This window comes from Equus przewalskii, chromosome 30 (assembly GCF_037783145.1).
Source record: "Equus przewalskii isolate Varuska chromosome 30, EquPr2, whole genome shotgun sequence".
NCBI lineage: Eukaryota > Metazoa > Chordata > Mammalia > Perissodactyla > Equidae > Equus > Equus przewalskii.
The window spans coordinates 7129470-7146604 of record NC_091860.1 but is presented as its reverse complement, the minus strand read 5'-3'; positions in this window follow the sequence as shown (position 1 = coordinate 7146604).

Sequence of the window (17135 nt, the reverse complement as noted above, 5' to 3'; positions counted from 1 at the left end):
ACAGCCCGTTTGACGATAAGCTTTCCCTAGACAGGAAACCAGGGAGGCCACTCATGTATTTGTAATGATCTCCACAAATAATTTCTTCTTCTTAGATTCCAAACTTCAGTCATTAAATGATTTTACTCTCATGGCAGCTAAATAGAGTCTCGAAAATGAATTTTAAAATTCAGAAACAGGCTTTTGAAAAAAAATTCAGAGACAGGACGGAGCCTCCCTTTGTGGAAAAGCAGATTGGCAAACAGGACAATTTATTTAAGACAGGGAGGACAAAGGAGCAAGGTTGTGGCATCTTCTAGTTGCCCAAACCATTTCATTCTATGCAAACAATTAAATGGTAATATAATCCAGGTTTCCAGAGTAGTTTATGTTTATTTCTGTCTCTCACTAGAAGAAAAATATCTCGCAGAGTAAGATAGTAACAGTTGTTATGACTTGTACCTGGCTGGTTGACATGGTTTTCCTCAGGCTCTTTCTTCTATTTTCCCCATTTGTGAATTTCTCATACTCTCTGAGTTTTGACTCCTTTTTCTTCCCAGTTGCATCTGCTCTGGCATTTTGTACAAAGTAGGCACTAAGAGCTGGTTGTTGTCTTCTTAAACAGCTCATTTCAGATGCCTAAGTTGAGATCTTTCTTCCTTGTCTCCTATTTGTTCTTCAATGTGACATCTTCAAGGTGACGTGTGTCACTGGCCACATTTCTTTAAACTCAATTTGTGCCACCCTCAATAGCAATCACTTTGTTCTGTCTTTAACATCCACCTGGGAGAGGGGGACCAATGAAATATCTTGAAGACTTCTTTTATTTTCACTTCTTTTTTATTGCTCATGGCTCAGGTAAATTATTTTAGATTGAGTGATTGTTAGGTGTAGCAAGGTCTTAATAGCCAAATAATTTCAAGGCGTCTTACTTTTTTTCTTTTTTCCTTTTTCTCTTCAAAGCCCCCTGGTACATAGTTGTTTATTTTTAGTTGTGGGTCCTTCCAGTTGTGGCATGTGGGACGCTGCCTCAACGTGACCTGATGAGCAGTGCCATGTCCATGCCCAGGATTCGAACCAGCGAAACCCTGGGCTGCTGAAGCAGAGCATGCAAACTTAACCACTCGGCCGGGGGGCTGACCCCTCAAGGCGTCTTACTTTTTATTGTGCTATTATTTCCCATTTTTATCTTGTATGCATTGTTCTTTCTGGAAAATTCTGGAGAAAAATAATGAACATGATTGCGAAAGAATGTGTTTTATTCTGAAGTAAACATTTTAAATAGCACTTAATATTATTTTTAACTTTTTATCTTTCAACAATTATAGATTCACAGGAAGTTCCACAGAAATGTACAGGAAGATCTGGGGTCCCTGCACCCCGTCTCCCTCAAAGTTAGCAACTTGCATGACCATACTATAATATCAAAACCAGGAATCCACATTGGTACAATCCACAGAGTTTATTAGAATATCACCAATTACACGTGCACTTGTGTATGTGTGTATGTATAGTTCTGTAAACTTAGCTTTGTGAGTTTTTTGTAGCTTTGTGTAACTAACACCACAAACAGAATACATAATTGTAACATCACCACAAGGCTCCTTTCACAGTCACTTCCACTCCCTCCTCACCTCTGGGCCAACACTAATCTGATCTCATCTCTGTAAATTAATTGATTTCACTATTACATGAATGGAATCATGAAGTATGTATCTTTTGGAGATTGACTTTTCCACTCACTCAGCATAATTTCCTTAAAATTCGTCCAGCTTGTTGCATGTATCAATAGTCCATTCCTTTTCATTGCTGAGTAGTATTCCCTGATATTGAGGTACTACTATTTGTTTAACCATTCACCCATTGAAGGACATTTAGATCATTTCCACTGTTTGACTCTTACAAATAAAGTTGCTATGAATATTGTACAATTCTGTATGAAAATAAGTTTTTTTTTCTCTGGGATATTTACCCAAGAGTGCAATTGCTGGGTTGCACGGTGTCGATTTTTAGTTTTAAAAGACATTGCAAACTATTTTCCAGTGTGGTTGTACCATTTACATTCCCACCAGCAATGTATGAGTAATGTAGTTTCTGCATATCCTTGCCAGCATTTGATGTTGTGACCTATTTTTTTTTATTTTACCCATTTTAATAGATATATAGTGATATATTATTGTGATTAATTTGAGTTTCCCTAATGGCCAGTGATGTTGAACATCTTTTTATGGGCCTATTTGCTATCTATATATCCTCTTCAGTGAAAAATCTGTACATGTCTTTTGTCCATTTTGTAATTGGAATTTTTTTTTTCCTGAGGAAGATGTTTCCTCAGGATGCTGAGCTAACATCTGTGCCAATTTTCCTCTATTTTGTATGTGGGTCCCCACCACAACATGGCCACTGAGGAGTGGCATAGGTCCACATCTGGGAACCAAACCCAGGCCACCAAACTGGAGCACACTGAACTTAGCCACTAGGCCACACTGCCAGCCCCTTTATAATTGGATTTTTTTAAATGTTGAATTTTCAGAGTTCTTTCTATATTTTATATACAAGTCTTCTGTTGGATATGTGATTTGCAAATATTTTCTCCAGGTCTGTAATTTTTCTTTTCATCTTTTTAACAGGGTCATTCACAGAGAAAAGTTTTAAAATTTCTATGTGGTCCAATTTGTGAAATTTTCTTTTTATGGATCACGCTTTTGGTGTCAAGTCTAATAAATCTTTGCCTAGTTATATGTCCTAAAGATTTTCTCCTTTTTTTCCTAAAAGTTTTATAATTTTACAATTTATGTTTAACTCCATGATGCCTTTTGAGTTAATTTTTATATAAGGAATGAGATTTAAGTTGAGGTTTATGTTTTTCCCTCTGTGGATGTCCAACTTCCCAGTACCATATTTTTTAAATGGTGCCTTTATTTTGAATTTCTTTTGCTCTTTTCAAAAATTAAATGGGCATATTTGTGTGAGTCTATTTCTGGGTTTTCTGCTCTGTTCTGGTCAATGTAACTACCACTCCACCAGTACCACAGTGTCTTGATTATTGTAATTGTACAGAAAGCCTCCATATCAGGAAGAGTGATTCCTCTTCCCTTATTCTTTGTTTTCAAAAGTGTTTAGGCTATCTTACAGCCTTTCCCTTTCCATAGAAGTTTTAAAATAAACTTGTCTATTTTGTAAATTCTTTTCTGAGATTTTGACATGAATTGAATTATATTTATAGATCCATTTGGGGAGAACTGAAAACTTTACTATGTTGAGTCTTCTGATCCGTGAACATGGTATGTCTCTCCAATTATTTAGGTTTTGTATGATTTTTTTTAAATGAAAATTTGTAATTTTCAGCATAAAGGTCCTTTATATGTTTTGTTAGATTTATACCTAAATATGTAAGTTGTTTTGGAGCAATTACAAATGGTATTTTACTTTTTATTTTGGTTTAAACTTGTCCATTGTTGGTATACAGAAATAAAGTTGATTTTTCTGTGTTGATCTTGTATCCTGTGACTTTAATGAGCTCATTCATTTGTTCTAGAAGTCTTTTGCAGATTTCTTGAGGTCTTCCAATAATCTCATCTGCAATAGAGGAAGTTTTATTTTTCCCATTCCAATCTACATGCCTTCTTTCTTTTTCGTGCCTTATTCAATGGTGAAAGCAGATATCCTTGCCTTGTTCTTGATCTTGGAGGTAAAACATTCAGTCTTTCACCGATATGCTAGCTGTAGGAATTTTGTAGATGCTCTTTATGAGGCTGACAAGGTTCCCCTTTATTCCTATTTTGTTGAGAGTTTTTATCATAACTGGATGTTAAATTTTGTCAAAGACACTTTTTGTGTCAATTGATATGAACATGTAGTTTTTCTTCTTTAACTTGTTAATCTTGTTAATATGGTAATATGTTGATACATTGATCACTTTTCAAATATTGAACCAGCTTTGCATACCTGAAAGAAATCCCGTTTGGTTGTAATATAGTATTCTTTTTATACATTGCCAGGTTTGATTTGCTAAGATTTTGTGGAGGATTTTTATTTAAACTTATAAGATAAATTGATCTGTAGTTTTCCCTTTTTGTCCTTCTTGTATTTGTTTGATTTTTGTATCAGGGTAATACTGACCTCATAAAATGAGTTGGGAAGTGTTCCCTCCTAGTCAGTTTTCTGGTGGACATAGTATAAAATTGGTACGAATTCTTCTTTTAATGTTTGGCAAAAGTTTCCAGTGAAACTATTTTTCAGGAGATTTGAAATTACAAATTCAGTTTCTTTTATTGTTATAGGACTATTCAAATTATCTGCTTCTTCTGGGCTAAGATACGATAGTTTGTATTTTTTGAGGAATTGGTCTATTTCTTCTAAATTGTTGAATTTATGATCATAAAGTTGTTCATGGTATTCCTTTATTATCCTTTTAATGGTTGCAATGTGGTTTCCCTGTTTCATTACTGATATTGGTCATTTGTGTCTTCTCTCTTTTTATCTTTATCTGTCTTGCTAGAAATCAGGTTTTTCCCAAAGGGCTAGCTTTTTATTTCATTAATTTTCTCTATTGTTTTAAATTTCGTTTATTTCTGTCTTATTTTTACTACATCCTCTCCTCTGTTTGCTTTGGGTTTATTTTGCTCTTCTTCTTCTAGTTTCTTGAGATTAGAACTTAGACTCTTGGTTTGATCTTTCCTGTTTTCTAATGTAAGCATTTAGGGTTATAAATTTCCCTCTTGGCACTGTTAGATGTAGTTCCAAAATTTTGATATGTTGTATTTTCACTCAGTTCTATGCACTGTAAAAAACTTCTTTTGAGAATTTGTCTTTGAGCCATGGATTATTTACAAGTGTATTGTTTAATTTACATATGTTTTAAGATTTTTCTGTTGTCTTTCCATTATTGATTTTTAGTTTAATTCTCTTGTGGTCAGGAATATACTCTGTATTATTTCAATTCTTTTACATTTATTAAATTTGTGTTATAAGTCATGATATGGTCTATCTTGGTGAATGTTCCATGAACTCTTGAAAATAATTTGTATTCTGCTGTTGTGGGTGGAATGTTCTCTAAATGTCATTTAGAGCCTGTTGGTTGATAGTATTATTGAGTTTTGTTTTCTTATGAGTGTTCTGCCTAGTAGTTCTATCAGTTGGTGAGAGTGGAGTGTTGAAGTCTCCGACTATAACTGAGGATTTGTCTATTTCTCCTTTCAGATCTATTAGTTTTTGTTTCATGTATTTTAAAACTCTGTTGTTTGGTGCATATAAATTTTTGATTGCTGTATATTGTTGGTGGATTGATTCTTTTATCATTATTTAATGTTCTTCTTTGTAACTAGTAATTTTCTTTGCTCTGAAGTCTGCTTTATCTGATATTAATATGGCTAGTACTATTTTTTTGATCGATGCTTGTATCTTTTTCCATCTTTTTACTTACAGTCTACCTATGTTGTTACATTTGAAATGCAGTTCTTGTAGACACCATGTAGTTATTCATGTTTTTAAAAATTCTCTCTGTCAATTGCTGTCTTTTAATTGATGTATTTTGATGATTTACATTTAAAGTAATTATTGATGTTAGGACTTAAGCCTGCCATTTTATTTTTTATTTTCTGTTTGTTCCCTCTGCTTCTCCTTCCTCTATTTCCTTTTATTATTGTGGACTACTTGAACGTTTTTTAGAATTCAATTTTGATTTATTTGTAATGTTTTTGAGTATCTCACTGGTATAATTTTCTTAGTGACATTACAATATATAAATGTAACTTATCACAGCTTACTGATATTGAGGATTTACCACTTAGAGTAAAGCATGGAAACCTTGCTTCCATTTAGGTCTCTTTACTCTCCCCACTTTTTAAAATCTGTTTTAAAATATAATCATCTTCAGTATTTGCTCTACATACCTTAAACACCATATAAGATCGTGATGTGTTACAATTTTTGCTTCAACAATAAAATATGATTTAAGAATTTCACAAGGCAAAGAATAGTCTATCATATTTACTCCTAAGTTTTACCCATTTGGATGTTCTTTTTTCCCTTATGAAGGTCTCAGTCTTCTGCTGCTATTTCTTTCTATTTGGCTGTTCTCGTTAACCATTCTTTACGGGTAGGTCTGCTAGTGACAAGTTCTATTAGTTTCCCTTCATTTGAGAATGTTTTTGTTTCCTCTTTGTTTCTAAAAGATGGTTTTGCCAGGTAAAGGAATCACAATTGACAGTTCTTACCTTTTAGCACTTGAAAAATATTATGCCACTTCCTTCTGGCCTCCATGGTCTCAAATGAGAAATCTACTTTCGTTCAGATTGCTTTCCTTCTATAGGTAAGACATCACTTCTCTCTGAATGTTATTCAGATATTTTTCTTTGTCTTTTGTTTTCAGAAGTTTAATTGTGATGTGTTTTGGTGGCAATTTCTTTGGGGTTATGCTATTTGGGTTTGCTCAACTTCTCGGCTCTATTGATTTAAGTTTTTCGCCAAATTTGGGAAGTTTTTAGCCATTATTTCTTCAGTTCCACATTTATTTCACAGTTCCTTTTCAGTTCCACATTCCTCTTGTTCTGATACTTCAATGATATAAAATTTTTAACTTTTATTTTTGTCCCATGAGTTAAAAGGATGGGTTCATTAAAATTTCTAGTTTATTTTCTTTTTGAATACACTCTATTGATCTGTCTTTGGCTTCACTGATTCTATCCTATGTTATCTCATCTTTACCACTGAGTCCATCCAGTGAATTTTGTCTCTCAGCTGTGGTATTTTTCAGTTCTATAATTTCCACTTGGTTCTTTTTGAAAACTTTTACATTTCTTTGCTAAGCTTTTCTATTTTTTTCAAAATTTTCAAGAAAATTTATAATTGTTTGTAGAATCATTTCTACAATGGTTACTTTTAAATCCTTGCCAGATAATCCTATCAGCTGATTCATCTCAGCATTGGTGTCAGTTGATTGTCTTTTATCATTCAAGTTGTGTTTTCCATGATTCTCCATATGACAAGTGATTTTGATTGTATCCTGGATATCCTGAATATTATGTTTAGAGACCCTTAAATTTATTTCAGCTCCTAATAAGCCATCACTCTGTTTAGATTTAGGTCCTGGCTTATTTTTGCAAGTTATAGTTTCAATGAATATTTAGTTTTCAGAGCCCCTACATTGTTACTCTGGTTGATTTCATTCTTGTGGCTCTGCTCAGCTCTTCTTACTCAGTTCCTGTAGAGCTGCCCGAATAAGTGGATAGATGGTTCCAGAAGCACTGGGCTTTGGTTGTTGCTGCAGCTGATTGAGCCTGCCACTGCCTCTGGAATGGATTGGCGTGAATCTCTCCACTAGGTCTCTGCTAGGCAAGCTGCCCCTTTCCTAGTTCTTTGGCCAGAGAAAGCAAGGTTTTTACTTGTCTATACCTGTGGGTGATTCGAGGTTGCAGGTCTGTTCAATGCCCAGTCTGTGATATTTGGGCCACAGAAAGAAACCACAAGAGACTCACTATGATGTTGCTCCTGAAGGCTTGGGGTCTTGAGCCAGAGTATCTTCTTATTCCACCTCTTGGAACTGTTTTATTATTGTCTGATGAAATAGATCCAGGATATTTAGTTATATTTACAGGAGAAGAGCAGGGAAAAGTGAGTCTATGGCATCTTGTCCCTGAGCTGGACAGAACTTAGTAGTTTTTAAATAAAGGGGAAAAAAACCTCTTCCCTCTAATGCGAATAATTTATTTTGTTTATTGAAAAGCCAGGAAATAAAGATAAGCAAAAAGGAGAAAATAAAAGTAAGCACCAATATTCTTACAGTTACATAGATTTTTACCACTTTTTTTCCCTTCCTGATCTCCTTCTGTGCATATGCAGTTATTTGAAAGTTATCAAGTTTTATACTTACTTTTACACTAATATGTCTTACATATATTTATAGGTCAGTATATAATCTTTTATTTGTACTAAGCACTTTGAGTTTGCACAGAAGACACACAGCTAGGTTACTTAAGTGGTGAAAGCTAAGATTAGGATATGGAGGAATTGAGAAAGCTGTCTTTGTAGTTCTTCAGATGTTCTGGGGACCAGACTTGAAGAAAAATTGGAACAGTGGCTCATCTTCAGGATATAAGGCCAGCTCAAGGGACCTCCACCTCTGGTGATTTGGTTATTTTATCCCCTTGACACAGAGATCCCTTATTCCCTGCTACTTTCTGCTCTCTTACTGTTCCTAAGAGAAAGAATCTGTTTGGTTAAGTTTTTACATCATTTAATATGGAGCATGTGTGTCGGGCAGAGTCTTAAGCCAAGCCACATGATAGAAAGCTAGCCTCCAAAATGATCATCTTATACAAGTTCATCTTGGTCTGTCACAGCTCAAGACCAAGGCTAGTATGTTGTGACTGGAGTAGCAAGTTACATATAACCCAATATATGACACTTCACACGAAAAAGAACTACCTGTGGTCAATTTTCCCATACAGGAGTTATGCAAAGGGAGACACATAGAAAGACTCAGACCTGTATATTCCAAATGCATAGAACATTTGGGTTGATTTCAATTTTTTTATGCTTATTAATTATACTGCAGTAAACAGCCCTGTGGCTAATCTTTGTACTAGTCTTTCATAACCTCAGTGACATAGGTGACTTCTGCAGGTCATTATAATAACAATACAAATCACGATTGCTATTATGCCACATAGACCCACAGTAACTGTCAGTTAAAGAAATTCACTCATTTTGCTGTATTTTTGTAGAATTCTTATGCCTGAATATCATATTATAAATAATTAAATATATCTCAGTGGAACGGAAGACCATTAGAATCAAAGTGATATATCCAAAGGCAGATGATTAGATTGGTGAAAATTCTAGGGGTGCTTTCCAGGTTTGGCGACTTCTTGTCCAAGTGTTGCCACTATACCATGCTGCCTTTCTCTTAGAAAAAAGTATTCTCAGAAGAGCCAGAGTATAATACTGTATAAAAATCCTTCCTATGTGTACATTTCAGGAAGGTTTTCAATAACAAAGGTGAAACAAAAAATAGAGTTTTTCTAGTTGACTCTCAAGTAAACAGGAACGAAATTGGACAATTCCATTGCCAAGTATTTTGGTAAATTGAAGATATCCTATAAATAATGATATTTACTTGGTGTCTGCTGTATACAAGTCTATTACTCACAGCTGCTTAAGTCTCTAGGAGGTTGTAGGATTCTCCATGTGCTGCGTCATTAACTCTGCTGGTCATATATATCCAGGAGCCCTCAGGGATCTCATGATGATAGATTCCTCTTTTATTTACCCTGAAGTATCTACGTTTTGGGAATCTCTGGTACATTACTTTAGGCATTCAAGCTTGACAAATGCAACATATTATTGATATTTCCACATTTTAAATTTGTGTTTAAGGTATACATCCTGAAATAAAGAGAAATAAGAATTTTCTATACATGAGCATATAGTAATAAGAATCAAATAGTTTTGCCAAGATTTACCTCTGAGAGCTGAAGCTATTATTGATGACATTTTCACTTCTCATTCAAGTGTTTTGTATTCCAGAGTTTCATCTACTGGATGGTGGGAGAAAGTGAGAAACAGCAATGCATCTGGGCACAGTAAATAATCAACAGAACATTTGTTAGAGATAGGAGAAGCAATGGGCGAGGAGAAACTAATATTTTCTGAGCATCTAGTGTGTGTCAGTTACTTTAACTTGCTATCTCCCTCACTTCTCAAAACAACCCTTTGGTTCAGCTATTTTCCCATCTGTCCTTTGCATAAATGATGAAACTGAGCTTTTGAGAGGCTTGGTGATTTCTGAAAGTTCCTTCGCTAATAAGTCACAGAGAGGGGACTAAAGTCAAGGTCTGTGTGTCTCTAAAACTTGCATCTTTCTGTCCACAATACAAAACTGATTCCTGAAAGTCTTAGGATTAAAACAGACTGAGTTCTGGGGCTCAAGGATCTCTCTTTCAACTGATCGAGTATGAATCCACCATAGGCTTCTCCTCAGTTGAATTCTAATCAGTCCACCTTTAAAGTGCACGCAGGTTGGAAATTTGAGTCTTTAGTGTCAGGAGAGCACAACAACCTGGGACTTGTTGGGTTTGTTGCAAGACTCAAAGCTAATGTGCCTCTAAATCCCTCAAAGGCACATTAGTGGGTAATTACAACAAATAAAGGCTAATGGGAGAACCACATCTGTTTTGTTGATTTGGCTTAGGGAAGAATTCTGGGTTAGGAGATTTAGCCAAATTGCTTGACCCTCTTTAGCCACCCCTCACCCCAATCCAAAGCATACCTGCACGGGGCCCATTGTCTAATGGAAAGATCTCTTGACCTCCTGTGTGCATTGGAAAAGCGCAAGCAGCCACGTACTGATTCTTGTCCTGTTTCTGACACAGTGACCTGGCTGATGACTTTAGAAAGGCCACGCACTTTCCTGACCTTGGAAAGGCCATAGAATGTGCCTAGGAGGAGGAATGCCATGAAGAGATTTTTATCTCTGCTGTCTCCCAAGGGATCCAAAGTGTTTTCCAAATGAACTGACAAAAATCCATTTGAGAGAGCGCTTTTTTCTGCTTTAAATGCTCCCAAGGTATCTGTAGTCCAGGTGCTAATGGTGTGAAACTTTCCAGGTGGTCAAGCCTTTATTTTTTGAGAAGTTAGTGTAACAGAACTTCCACTTGGGACATAGAGAGCCCGTTATTAATTTTTTAATGCATGAAGTAATTGAAAACCTGTTCTTATAAGCTTTCCCTATTATGTGATGTAATTCATATCTCTCTGTGGTAGAGACAATGCTACATGTTCACTAAATTCCATTTAATCTTTGTCTTCCTGAGAACATGTGCATTTCCTAGCCTCTCTTCCAGTTAGGTTGGACCATGTGACTGGTTCTCCCCAATGGGGTATAGGCGTAGGAGTTGTAATCCATTCCCAGATCTGATCTTAGAAATATTACATCCAAACACATAACCTGCTCTTCCCCTGACTCAGCAACCATGAAAGCCATATGTTGAGTTCATTTCATTAAAAGAAGGACACAGCCTGAATCTCTGAACTACCAGGCAGAGGAGAGATGCCCTGCAGAGTCATCTGCCCCATCAGACTTTATGTGAATGAGAATCAAACCTTTCTTTGTGTTAAGCCACTGAGATTTCTGGGTTTATTGATACCATGGATAGCCAAGCCTATTCCGAATAATACATTCTCCTTTTCATATGTCCTTATACTTTGTGCTTCAACTTGAGTTGCACAGAATCTTGGCTTTTTATTGAGAGCTTAAAGTCCTTAGTCCAACCATCCACCTCATGCTTGACTCTCTTCTGCCAGATTTCTTCTACCAGTCAAGCACATTTCATCTCCTCTTATAACAGCCATTTAGAGCAACACTGACTTTACATATTCTCTTTATGTTGAGCTATATATTAAATGGTGTCTGCTGTACACATGGGCCATTAAACCAGGCTTCGACCCAGCACTTCCCTCACCAACTAACCACATTTCAGAAACCCACAGAAGAAAGCCACAAGTCTAAAGGGATGTTATGGGCGTTTGAACAGGATTCCTAAATTAATATCACCATGCTTGGGCTTGTCCTCTCCACCAGTGCCCCAACACTTTGAAGACATTAAAGTGCTCTCTACTGCTCCTCGTTCTAACTCCCCACTCACCATTTCGGACTCTGGCACTCTGGCACTGTTTTGGTTTTTCCTTCTGATGGCACCATCTTATATTGTCTCTAAAGAGGATCCCACCTTAACTCCCACTGCTGTCCTGGCATCTTTGTAGTGCTCTGGTCAGACAGTCCAGCTCTGTGCTCCTCAGCCTCCCTGACTAGAAGTTGGAAAAATTTAGGGTTAGAATAGGCAACTCATTTTATATGATATCTAAAAGTCAAGTCTAATGAGATCATGGCAAAAGAGATCTGTCAGGTTAAACATTAGAGGCACCCCATCCTGAGAAAACCTTTTTTTTTTTTTTTTTTTGTGAAGAGGATTTGCCCTGAGCTAACATCTACTGCCAATCCTCCTCTTTTTTTTTTGTTTTTGTTTTTTGCTTGAGGAAGATTAGCCTAGAGCTAACGTCTGTGCCAATCTTCCTCTATTTTGTGTGTGGGATGCCTGCACAGCATGGCTGATGAGCGGAGTAGATCTGCTCCCAGGATCTGAACCTGCAAACACAGACTGCTGAAGCAGAGCACATGGCACTTTAACCACTCAGCCATGGGGCTGGACCCTTGATAAAACCTTTTTAAAGATAATTGTGCAGAATTTTAGGAAATTTTGATTTACTTCTCAGAGGTCACCTCATTTGAGAGGTTGTTTATGAATGAGAAAATTCCTTATTATAAGGATTTCATTCCTCATCAAATGAATCTATAAATTCAATGTAATACTAATGAAAACCCCAAAAGTAACTTCTATGTTAGAAAAGTTATCTATGCATTTAGTAAAAATAAAATAAAATAAAATGTCATCTGTACTCAATCGAATTGCAAAAACAAATTCCACATTGACTAAACTTCTAAATGTGAAGAAAAGAGAAATGTAAAAGCATTAGAAGAAAATATAGACAACTATGTCTCTGATGTTTAGAGCAGGGAAAGCATTCTTAAGTGGAATTCATGAAGCCATAAAGCAAAAGCATAATAAATTTGTCTGTATCAAACAAATAAAACAACAATAAACAAAAAATCTTTGGTATGATAAAATACATTACATATTAACAAAGTTAAAGAGACAAGCAAGAGCATAGCCAAAAATATTTGCAATATAGACAAAAGACAAAATATTACTTTAAAGAACTTCCACATATTAATAAAAAAAGAACAAAATGAGTATAAAAATGAGCAAAGGAAGAGATAAGGCCACTCAAGGAAGTTCCTGAAACCTGAAAGCCAATGTACAATGAGAAGATGATTAGACTAACTGGCTTTACCATTTTTCAAGTGATTTGGTAAAAGTTGCAAAGTGGCTCACATATAAAATGAGAGGATATAGAAAATGATGGGAGTAAGTTGATACAGCCTTTTAGGAGAACAGTTTGGCATTATCAATAAATAAGTGCATACCCAAGACCGAGCAATTCTACTCCTCAGTATCTACTGTAAGACATTCTTGCAGCTTTGCTCAAGGAATCATGAACAAGGACATTCACTGCAGCATGGTTTATACTAACAAATGATCAACAGCAATCAAAATAGCCACTAATTGGGAACTGTTGGAATAAACTAATATTATGAAAATGTCTCCAAGCTGTCGTGGAGTGTAAAATGTAAGGTGAAGAGCAGTAAGTAATAAGAAACAATGTATATGCCTTGTGCCCAGTCCTCTGGGTTCAAAGTTGTGGCTTTGACCTGCCATCATGGGGACCACACTGCCACTGACCTGAGCCCCACCTTTTGGGTCCCAAGCTGTGGCTTTGACCTACTACCTCTGGTCAAGCTGCTCCTATTCCATGCTTCTCCCTCTGGGACCTAAGTCTCAGCTTTGGCCTGCCACCACTGATGTGAAGCTGTTTTGCACCCCGTCTCCTGGGCCGAGGCTACTGCTGCACGCTGTCATCCTTGTACTGCTGTACTCCCCACCACCACAGCCTCCCCCAGCTGAGTCACTGTGGTGAGACCCAGAGACCCAGACCACGGTTCCATGGAAGATCTGTACATGACCATACCTCAGACACTGGTTCCACCTCCACAGCAAGTGTACCCATGCACCATGACCCCAACACTGCCGCCACTCTGACTGCCAGCACATTAGACCTGGCACCATAAGGGATCTCCTTGGATAGTGCTTCCCCCATGGAGGAAAAAGGAGAACAGAGGACCCCAGCAGCCTTTGACACTGAGGACCATAATAGCCCTAGCCACCATGGCCATTTGTAGGATCTCTACAGTCTTGGCCACAGAAGACTCCTACAGTATTCACCAACACTGTCCTCAGCTGACAGGGCTTCACAGAGACTGGAGACTATGCCACTGTGCCTTCTCCAAAACCAGAGATGCTGCAACCCAGCCATCTGGCACCCTTGCAACTACTTTCAGGTGAAAGTCTTTCTCCCTGTTCGAAAGCCTGCAGAAGTTGATGACTGCTCCCTCAAATGTGCAGCCATCAATGCAAAGACACTAGAAACATGAAAAAGCAAGAAAACATACCACCAAAGATACACAATAGTTTTCCATTAACTGATGCTAAAGAAATGGAGATCTGTGAGTTACCTGGAAAAGAATTCAAAATAATTATTTTAAGAAAGCTCAGCAAATTCAAGAGAACACAGACAACTCAATGAACTCAGGGAAACAATGCATGAAGAAAATGGAAGTTCAACAAAGAGACAGAAATTGTAAAAAAGAACTAAGAAATTCTGGAAGTGAAGATCACAATGAATGACATGAAAAATGCAATAGAGTGCTTCAACATCAGGCTCAATCAAGCAGAAGAAAGAATTTGTGAACTTAAAGACAGATCTCTTGATATTACTCAGAGGAGAAAAAATAAGAATAAAAAAGAGTGAAGAAAGTTTATGTGAATTATGAGATATCACCAACAGAAGTAATATTTGCATTATGGGAGGAGAAGAGAGAGAGAAAGGGGCAGAAAGCTTATTTAAAGAAATAATGGCTGAAAATTTCCCAAATCTAGGGAGATACATGACCATCCAGGTACATGAAGCTCAAAGATCCCCAAACTGATTCAACCCCAAAAGATCTTCACTGAGACACATTACAATGAAACTCTCAAAATTCAAAAAAAAAAAAAAAAGGAAAAAAGAAGGGGAGAACTTTGAAAGCAGCAAGAGAAAAAAGGCTAGTCACATATGAGGGAACCATGATAAGGCTATCAGCAGGCTTCTTATCAGCAATCGTGCAGACTAAGAGAGAGTGAGATGATATATTCAAAGGGCTCAAAGAAAAAAAATTACCAAGTGGAATACTTTCCCTGGTAAATGACCTTCAGAAAGGAAGGAGATATAAAGGTTTTTCCCAGACAAACAAAGGTGAGGAAATTTATCACCATGAGACCTGCCTTACAAGAAATGCTAAAGGGAGTTCTTTGAACTTAAATGAAAGGACACTAATTAGTACCATGAAAACATATTAAAGTATAAAATTCACTGGTAAAGATAAATACACAGTAAAATTAAAAATACTCAATTTGCAATGGTGGTGTATAAATCACTTTGAACTCTAGCATACAAGTTAAAAGACAAAAGTGTTAAAAATAACTATAGCTACATATTTTGTTAATGGACATATAATATAAAAACATGTAAATTTTGACATCAACAACACAAAAAGTGGGGAGAGGTAAGTAAACATGTAGAACTTTTAAATGAAATTGAAGTTGTTATCAGCTTAAAAGAGACTTTTATAATTACAAGATGTATGATGAAAACCTCATGGTAATCACAAAGCAAAAACCTATAATAGATACACAAATAATAAGGAGGAAAGAATAAAAGCATACCACTACAAAAAAAGTCATCAATTTACAAGGAAAGATAGGAAGAAAGGAAGAAAGGAACTACAAAGCAATTAGAAAACAATTAATGAAATGGTGATAGTAAGTCCTTACCAATCAATAATTACTCTAAATGTTAACGATTTAAATTTCTAATTAAAGTATACAGAGCAGCTGAATGGATATGAAAAGAAGACCTGACTATATGCTGCCTATAAGACACTCACTTAAGTTTCAAAGACATTCATAGGATGAAAGTGAAGGGATGAAAAAAGATATTTCAAGCAAATGGAAACCAAAAGAGAGCAGAGGTAACTATACTTAAATCAGGCAAGAGAGCCTTTAAGTCAAAAGCTGTAACAGGCGACAAAGAAGGTCATTATATAGTGATAAAGGGGTAAATTCATCAAGAAGATATGACAGTTGTAACCCAATATTGGAACACATAAATGTATTAAACAAGTATTAACATATCTGAGGGCATAAATAGACAGCAATGTCACAATAGTAGGGAGTTTCAGTGCCCAACTTTCAACAACGGATAGATCATACAGGCAGAAAGTCAATAAAGAAATAGCAAACTTGAGGGGCTGGCCCAGTGGCGCAGTGGTGAAGTTCGCACATTGCGCTTCTCAGCAGCCCATGGTTTGCCGGTTCAGATCCTGGGTGAGGACGTGGCACCACTTGGCAAAAGCCATGCTGTGGTAGGTGTCCCATGTATAAAGTAGAGGAAGATGGGCATGGATGTTAGCTCAGGGCCAGTCTTCCTCAGCAAAAAGAGGAGGATTGATAGTAGTTAGCTCAGGGCTAATCTTCCTTAAAAAAAAAAAAAGAAAGAAATAGTAAACTTGAACTACACTATAGACCAAATGGACCTAACAGATATAGACAGAACATTGCAGCGAAAAGCAGTGGAATACACCTTCTTCTCAAGCACTCATGCAACATTCTTTAGGATAGATCATATGTTAGCCACAAAACAAGTCTTAACAAATTTAAGAAGATTGAAATCATATCAAGTATCTTTTCTAATCACAACAGTATGAAAGTAGAAGTCAATAAAGGAGGAAAGCTGGAAAATTCAAAATATGTGGAAATTAAACAACACATTCCCGAGCAACCAATGGGTCAAAGAAGAAATCAAAAGGGAAATAAGACAATATCTTGAGAAAAATAAAATGTAATCATAACATACCAAAACTTACAGGATGCACAAAAGCAATTCTAAGATGGAAGTTTATAGTAATAAATGTCTATATTGAGAAAAAGGAAGAACTCAAACAATCTAATCTTATATCTCAAGGAACTAGAAAAGAACGGCAAACTAAACCCAAAGTTAGCAGAAGGAAGGAAATAATAAAAATTAGAGCAGAAATGAATGAAATAGACACTAGAAAGATAATAGAAAAGATCAATGAAACTAAGAGTTGCTCTCTTGAAAAGATAAATAAAATTGACAAGCCTTTAGCTAGACTAACAAAAAGAGAGAGAAGATGCAAATAAAATTATAAATGAAAGAGGAGACATTACAACTGATACCACAGATATACAAAGGATCATAAGAGACTACTATGAAAATTACATGCCAACATTAGATAATTTAGGAGAAATGGATTAATTCCTAGAAACTTACAACTTATCAACACTGAATCATGAAGCAATAGAAAATGTGAACAGGCCAATAGCAAACAAGGAGATTGAATCACTAATCAAAAGTCTCTC